The sequence below is a fragment of the Octopus bimaculoides genome, chromosome 28, assembly GCF_001194135.2.
Source record: "Octopus bimaculoides isolate UCB-OBI-ISO-001 chromosome 28, ASM119413v2, whole genome shotgun sequence".
Classification (NCBI taxonomy): Eukaryota; Metazoa; Mollusca; class Cephalopoda; order Octopoda; family Octopodidae; genus Octopus; species Octopus bimaculoides.
Genome location: NC_069008.1, coordinates 11773901 through 11782830, shown reverse-complemented (window position 1 = coordinate 11782830; position 8930 = coordinate 11773901). Strand labels below are relative to the sequence as shown.

General features: G+C 37.7%; 1 protein-coding gene across 2 annotated transcripts in view; it reads right to left on the bottom strand.

Moving 5' to 3' along the window:
• LOC106868863 (zinc finger protein 271) overlaps positions 1-5525 on the bottom strand; it is an 8535-nt gene extending 3010 nt beyond the window's left edge. The window contains exon 1 of one of the 2 annotated variants that reach the window (XM_052977387.1): positions 5390-5525. The gene's annotated coding sequence lies outside the window, so the exon portion shown is untranslated. Of the gene's footprint in view, positions 1-5029; positions 5154-5389 lie in introns of those variants that run through there. The other variant, XM_052977386.1, reaches the window with a different exon arrangement.
• Positions 5526-8930: the final 3405 nt, after the last annotated feature.

Here is an 8930-nt window from a genome sequence, read left to right as displayed (position 1 = left end):
GAGATACACCAGTCAAAATCTTACATTTTTTATTAAAATTTTAGATGTAAACACTTTAGTACAATAATTAAACTTAACCAAAGTATTTCTTTTTTCTATTTTGAAAAGGTGTGTGTATAGCATCACAAAGTAAATACTGTAATGATGGACCAATAATTTCAATGATGTTTGAAGAGACTGAAACAGGTGGAAATCTGAAGGTGCAAGGTTGGGCGAATGTGGTGGTGGTGGTGGTGGTGGGGGGTTGCAGCAAAATGTCCCAGCCAAACCCCAGTAACTTCTGCAAAGAAATGTGTAGTCTAGTATTGTCATGATGAAAGACAATACCAAACGGTTAGCAAGTGCTGGATGATTCTGGTGAACTGCTGTGTTTAATTTGTCAGGCTAATCACAGTACACATCCAAACTGATGGTACTGCCAATGGGGAAAAATTTGTTAAAAACAACACCATTCACATCCCACCAACTTGAAAGCATAACCTTCTTCAGTGAAGTCCTGCTTTAGAGCAGTCCATTTAACCTTAGAAAGAAGATAAATATTGATGATACTACAATCTGAAGATACTACAAGCTTTCAAACATATGTGAAATCGTCTTATACAATGCAAAATTCAAATTAGAAATTAGTAAGCAAGATCAATGTGTAAACATTTCAAGTAGTGAAGAAGACAAACAATATTTATCTTAGTTCTAAAAAAATATTTATCTATGGTATTTATTAAATAGTTATCAATGGTATTCTACCATAGATTTATTTAAACAGGATTGTATTGATTCTGTGTAGCATTATACTTTAGTCTTGCAAATATAATAAATATTGTTGATGAATATGATGTAAACAACTCTCTGCTGTTTCTGATATTCTGAAAATAAGGGAGAAACATGAATTGTAAGATGTGGAGGATATTTACAATGTAAAGATACAACAGTTGAAATTTTTACATTTTATTATAGATGTAAATGCTGTATTGGAATAATTGAACTTATCTAATGTATGTGTGTGTGTACATACATACATACATACATATATATATATATATATATCACCATCATCATTAAATGATGATAACGATGATGATGATGATGATGATATATATAAGTGCATATATATGTGAGCCCTAAATGCAGAGGAGATGCAAAAGTTAAAGAAGAATGAGGCTAGCATGCTCTGCTGGATGTGTAATGTAAGTGTACGTGTTTGACAGGGAGCTAGTGCTTCGAGAGAGAAATTAGGTATAAGAGGAATTAGTTGCTGTGTGCAAGAGAGAAGACTGCACTGGTGTGGTCATGTGATGCAGATGGATGCTGACAGCTCCTTAAAGAAGTGCTGATCTTTCAAAGTAGAAGTGGAAGACATGGGACGAAGTACTGAAGAACGACCTCAGGTTGCTGAACCTTTCAGACAAGACAACAAAGGACCAAGATGCCTGGCACCTAGATGTACTCAAGAAACCCCATACTTCACACAGAAGTGTTGTGACCTGTGCCCCTGTCTCCCTTGTGGTGAGGACTGACCTGCAAGAGTTCTGTGCCAGAGTCATGTAAAAAGCACTTATCACAGTGTCACATAAAAGCACCTGTGTGGCACCATGTAAAATCACCCGGCACACTCTGTAAAGGGGATCCAGCCAAAGGGCATCCAACCATAGAAGAGCATCCAGTCATAGAAGGGCTTCCAGTCGTAGAAACCATGTGAAATCCGATTGGAAACTGGTGCAGTTCCCCATCTTGCCAGCTCTGGTCAGACCATACAACCTGTGCCAGCATGGACATTAAATGATGATGATGACAATAATGGTATATATATGTGTGTGTGTATCTGCTTGATAACTGGTGTAGGTGTATTTACATTCCTGTAACTTCCTAGCTTGGCAGAAGAGACTAACAGAATAAGTAAAATAAAAAAATAAATGCGCCCTTTTAAAGCCTAGCCAGGCTCATGGGCCTGGTTTCCCGGTTTCAATGGCGTATGTGTTCCCCAGCTGGACGGGACGCCAGTCCATCGCAGCGTTACTCATTTTTGCCAGCTGAGTGGACTGGAGCAATGTGAAATGAAGTGTTTTGCTCAAGAACACAACGCGTTGCCCAGTCCAGGAATCGAAACCACAATTTTACGATCATGATGCTGAGACCCTAACCACTAAGCCACGTGCCTCCACAACAGAATAAGTACCAGGCTTTAAAAAAAATAAGTATTGGGGGTGACTTGTTTGACTAAAATTCTCCAGTGTGATGCTCCAACATGGCCACAGTCTAATAACTGAAAGAAATAAAATATAAATATATATATATGTATGTATGTATGTATGTATGCATGTATACATATACATAGCAGTAATAAGAAATTAGAATGACAAAGGAATAAGAAATTATTGCACTTTAAGTTCAAAGCTCTGATGAAGCTATAGAGTGATGTACAAGCATTCAACTATGAGAGCATTGCATCTTATAGCAGAAATGGCTATAAGCTAATGGAATTCATATTTCTTACTTGTTTGTCATTTTAGTTTCCCATTTATCTGCTCTGTACTTGACAGAGGCTTCATTCTGAAGCATATACACACTGAATTCTAACACCCAGTTAGTAGTGTCACTCTGCCTAAATGGAATAATAATAATACACACACACACACACACACATATATATATATATATATATATACACATATATATATATATATATATACATATATATATCATCATCATCATTATTGTTTAACGTCCGCATTCCATGCTGGCATGGGTTGGACGATTTGACTGAGGACTGGTGAAACCGGATGGCTACACCAGCCTCCAATCTGATTTGGCAGAGTTTCTACAGCTGGATGCCCTTCCTAACGCTAACCACTCCGAGAGTGTAGTGGGTGCTTTTATGTGTCATCCGCACGAAGGCCAGTCAGGCGGTACTGGCAACGGCCATGCTCAAAATGGTGTATTTTATGTGCCACCCGCACAGGAGCCAGTCCAGGGGCACTGGCAATGATCTCGCTCGAAAATCCTACGAAAGCCAACATACATTTATCTTCATATAGCAGAAACACCTGAAAGCTAATGAAGTCAATTACATGATTCCTGTTTTCCTGTCATTCATTAATAAATATTGTGTGCTGGTATGGTCATGTGATGAGGGCAGCTCCATAGAGAAGTGATGATCTCTATTTATGGAAGGAACCCGTGGAAGGGGTAGACCCATGGGATGAAGTGGTGAGAAAGGATCTTTCGATGCTGAGCCTCACTGATGAGATGACAAAGGACCCAGACTTGTGGCAATTTGCTCTGCTTGAGAAGACACATCAAGGTAAGTAAAATCGAAGCTATCCACACATATTATAAGTATGACCTTTATGGCCATATCCACACTCCCTCTCCAAGCTGAGAGGTCTTTGTCACACAGGTGCCAGTGTCATGTAAAATGCACTCATGCCAGTGCCATAAGATGCACTTGTGCTGGTGCCACATAAATGCCTTCATGTTGGAGCACATACATAAGAAAGCACCCAATATGCTCTGTAAAGTGGCTGGCATTAAGAAGGGCTGCAGCCATAGGAAACCATGCCAAAACAGATAATTGGACCCTGGAAAACTCTCCAGCTGACCAGCTCCTATCAAGCCATCCAATCCATGCCAGCATGAAAAACAAATGTTAAAGGATGATGGTGGTGGATATTAGTATTGCTACATGTATGTGTATTAAAATGTTATTAGTCTATTTGGTAATTAATTAACACAGATCAGACGTCACCCAAAATTCTGTTTCCCTTGTCCCACACAGCTCTTTGACTTTGCCTATGTCCACCACGAATGTATTATAGTTAGTTCAAAAAGTCACACAGAGAAAGATTTAAGGAAAACATAACTAAAATAAAATTACATACGCAGATATTAAAATGACCATTAGAATAAATGGTATTCAGGACACCTTAACACATACACGCACAGATGCGTGCACACACATACATACAAACACACACATGAAGTGACTACATCCAGGATTCAAAAGGCACTGAATCCTTAGTCTGAATGTTTCTGCAAGCATTTTTCCTTTCTTCTCAAATGTTCACATTCAGATATTTATCAGAGTCAAACAACTTGTTTTTCTTGTAAAGGTAAATAAAAGTTATGTTAACTGTATTATTTATTCCATGGTCTATGAATTAACCAGCATGCTACAACTTACCAGTAACATAGCTAGAAGTGGGAGGGGTTCCCCCACAGGCGGAATCATTTTTGGGTCTGCTGTAGGCAATATGTATTCTTTGTAGGAGATCGGGGATGACAAACTGAAGGGCCACCCTGGGCGTGCTATTCAAGATCCCCGCCAATAAATTTTCAGGGTGGAACACTTGAAAGGGTTTATCATCCTACTATTACAAGTTCATGAACACTTTAGCATCTAAACCGGCCATATCTGGCCAAAATATTATCCCTGTTTTACATTAAAACTGACCAGATCCAGCCTCTCACACATATGCTACAATGTCATTCTTGAAACAAACAATCATATCAACATCGTGAAGCAACGAGATAAAGCATGATTGATAAAAAAAAATGTGAATAAATAAGCATTAACATTTGACAAAAGACTCTGAATGCTAATAAAGGGTTAAAGCGGCGAGCTGGAAGAGTCGTTAACTCACTGGACAAAATGCATAGCGACATTTCATCCGACTTTACTTTCTCAATTCAAATTCCGCTGGGGCTGGCTCTGCCTTTCATCATTTCGGGATTGATTTAACTAAGTACCAGCCAAGCACTGGAGTTGACATAATCGACAAGCCCCCTCTCCTTGTACATGTCTATAGTAGACAGGATTACATACTCATTGAAAGGAAGTGTAGATTTACAATTATAGATCGTAGTTAAGAGAATGGTGATGAATAAATATGCCGTTGATTTATTACCTTATTGATTAGATCTGTTTAATTATCAATTTCTCGCAATCAGTGCAGGATTTAATATCGATCTCATCATAAACAAACATTTTTTAGTAACTTATGTTCACCAACTTTTACTAAATAATATATCTTACCTTATGTAGATGTGTGTGTGTGTGTGTGTATACCAGTGTTCGGTGTGGAAATATCTTGAATTAACCAAATGTCTTTCAAATACCAAGAGACAATCTCATAAGCCTTTGTGTCAACCAGCAACTTAAAAAACTAACTTGGAAACACAAACGGCGAAATGTATTTAGTTTCTTTGCATATACGCTGTTTCAGGAACATATGTGAATTATTCCCCTCCCCACAAATGATAATAATAATAAATAAATAAAATATGATGATATGAAAAAAACGCTGTTAAATGTAGTGGTATTTAGTAAATGTTTTATATACGCTATATCTAATAGATTTAATACAATGCTGGAAGATATAATACAAATTGGTACCTTTGCATATGTTACGGTTCTAAGAAGAATGTTCAGAATCTGGTAATAAATGTATTCGAAGAACAAATGAAACACCGGCCAGCGGACGTCGGAGATAGGGTAGCACCGACAAGTTGGAATTTCTCCGTTTTGACAGGGGATTATTCAGATTCTTTTTTGTTTTCCCGGTGCCCTTGGAAATGTTCCGGACCAACTTTTTTTAAATGGTTTCTATTAATCTCTCCCCATCTCCAGACCAATTTTGATCGATTTTGTGGGCACTACGCATTTAAAAGCTATAATAGAAGCCTCTTTGATGAAAAAAGAAAATTTCGGATGCAAAGGTGTGTGATTAAAGGGAAATTTGGCTGTTGTTTTTAGCATATCCCATTACCACTTTCCTCGTTTCTTTGTCACTCTAACAAGTATTGATGTTTTTCAATATTCCTCCTCATCAATAGCAAAAACTTATTCATGGAATATGCTTGAAACGAAAACATATCTCCCTTAAATCACACACCTTTTCATCTGAAAATACTTTTTTTTTTACTGAAAAGGCTTTTCTTATAGTTTCTAAGTGCATATTGCCCCCATCCCGCCCAAAATCTACCAAAATCGGTCCAGAGAGGAGAAGATGGGGGAGAGGGAGTAAAAAAAAAACAACATTATTTTCCCCATCAACATCATCATTTAATGACTGCCTTCGATGCTGGTATGGGTTGGAGAGTTTGACAGGAGCTGACCATGTAGAAGACTACCCCCAGGCTATTGTCTGATTTGGTATGGTTTTTATGGCTGGATGCCCTTCTAACACCAACCACCCCACAGTGGACTGAGTGCTTTTTACATGACACCAGCAGAGGCGAGGTCAGTTTTGGCATGGGTTTACAGCTGGATGCCCTTCTAAATGCCAGCCACTTCAGTGTGGACTGGATGCTTTTTATGTGGCACCAGCAGGGTTACTAACTTACAAGACTAGTGTTGGCTTACATCCCTGTAATTTAGTAGTTCAGCAAAAGAGACTGATAGGATAATACCAGACTAAAAAAAAAAAGTACTGGTGTCAATTTGTTTGACAAAACCTTTCAAGATGGTGCCCCAGCATGGCCATTGCCCAGCAACTGAAACAAGTAAACAATAAAAAATAATACAATCTAATATACATAAACTCTTTAATTTTTGTAATTATTCTTTTAAATTTCATGCAGATAATAAAAAATACCAATTATGCAATGAATTCCAATAAAAATCATAATTGGCCGCTGAGGAGAAATGAAGTGGTTCCACTTGGATGAATGCTTGCAGAGAGATTGGTTTGATGGTTTTCTACAATTATATCACTGTTACTACATGGTCATCTTGCTGGTATTTTGACACTATAGCAGACAGACTTTCTAGTTTTGATTTTTACTGTTTGATTTGGCCTTTTGTGCATCAGTCTTACAACCTTGTGCTTTAGAATATTGGCAAACTTCAAAGTTTGAAGAATACAGAAGAAATATCTTTATTTCTGTACTGTTAATTTAAACACTGATTTTAGTGAGAATGCTCTATTCTAAAACCGAAGTACCATGTAAAGGATATCCTAAAACCAAAGTGCCATTGGTGTTGGAGCTGGTTCCACATAAAAAGCACCCAGTACACTCTGTAAAGTGGTTGGCATTAGGAAGGGCATCCAGCAGTAAAAGCCATGCCAAAACAGACTATGGAACCTGGTGTTGTCCCTGGCCTTGCTAGTTCCTGCCAAGCTAATTGATGCCAGCATGGAAAACAGCTATTAAATGATGAGAGATGTTCTATTTATGTTCCTTAGTTCAATTCCAAGTAACCTGTCATCTTTACAATAATGAAATAAGTTCACAATAGTTAAAACTTCAGGCATTTGTTCTAATTCAGTATTGTAGTTCACCAATGCCATCCAAGTGACACACCATAAAACTATCTTTGATTACACAGACCATGAGACAGATACAGACTGCAGATGATGACTGAGTACGTTTATACATTAATTACAATATTGGGATCTTTTTTAAAACGGGGGCCACATTTTTCATTAATGTTTTACGTAGTGTTTTTGGTACCAAAAGACTTTCAAACTTTGTATACTTATCTATTTTGTGTTATAGAACAGAAAAATATTTTTGTATTCGAATTTATTTCATGTAAAAAATTGTCTTATTTCGATAATTTCAACCAATCACTGACAAGTATTCAGTTGTTTACATTTACTCCTTTGCTGATTAAGCGATGTAAAGCGTATTTAATCTCCATACCTTCGTTTTATTTGCTTTTTTCATTTTAAATTTGCTTTAACCCTAACCCTAACCTTAGGGTTAGGGTTAGGGTTAATTGTTTCAGAATCGTTTGTTTATGTAGTCGGCACTTAATGTATATCGGCTGAATGGACGTCAGTGATTGGTTGAAATTACAGAAATACAACAACTTTAACATGGAATAACTTAGGGATTTCTTTTTTTTTTAAGAAGACTAAGAGAAAAAGATGTTTTATATGACACATTCTACCAGTGTTCCAAGTTTCAAAGTGTTTCGTTAATGAAAAATGTGGCCCCCGTTTTAAAAAAGATCCCAATATTGTAATGTAATATGAGGGAATGCTGAAAAGTTCCTGGCTTTAAGGGTATTGTGAATGGCCTGGTTGGAGTTCTTTTACAGGGCTTAGAAAAACTGATGGGCTGCTGCAGTGTGTGAATCCGAGAAGGGCATATGTTGGATAGAATCATAATCAATTGATCCTCCTGCATTTTTTTTAAACCTAAGGCCAGGAACTTTCCAGCACCCCTCATATATGTGGTGGCAAGACACCTGCTTCTGTTTCTTTGTCCCACCTCAAATGCCCTGCCCCTCATAATTCCTTATCTTGTGAGTTACTTGGTTACCCTGCCAGTGACGGTGTCATGTTAAAAGCATCCAGTCCACATTGTAACGTGGTTGGCATTTGGAAGGGCATCCAGCTGTAAAAGTCATGCCAAAACTAACCTCGCCTGTGCAAGTGCCATGTAAAAAGCATTGAGTTCACTCTGTGGAGTGGTTGGTGTTAGGAAGGGAATCCAGCTGTAAAATCCCTGCCAAAACAGATGCAGTAGCCTAGGGTAGTTCTTCTACCTGGCCAGCTCCTGTCAATCATTCTACCCATGCATGCGTGGAAGATAGCCATTAAACGATGATGGTGATGACGATATATATTTATATGAGGGTGTCCTGAAAAGTTCCTGTCTTTAAGGATATCATGAAAGCCTAACCTTCCAAGTTATTTTACAGGGTTTAGAGAAACTAGAGGCCCACTGCAATAAGTGTGTGAATCTGAGAGAGGAATATGTTGAATAAAATTAACTGATCCTCTGGTATTTTCTTTTACTCACAGCCAGGAACTTTTCAGCATTCCCTCATTAAACATTCTCCATTGAGTGTGTTGAGTCTTAAAACTTGCTCATCTATCTACTTCTAGTTAAGTTTTCAATTTATCACCTCAGTATTTTCGTCTGCATGTATTCACTTATATATAACATGACACATAAAAGAATAATTTTCCACAAATTTCACA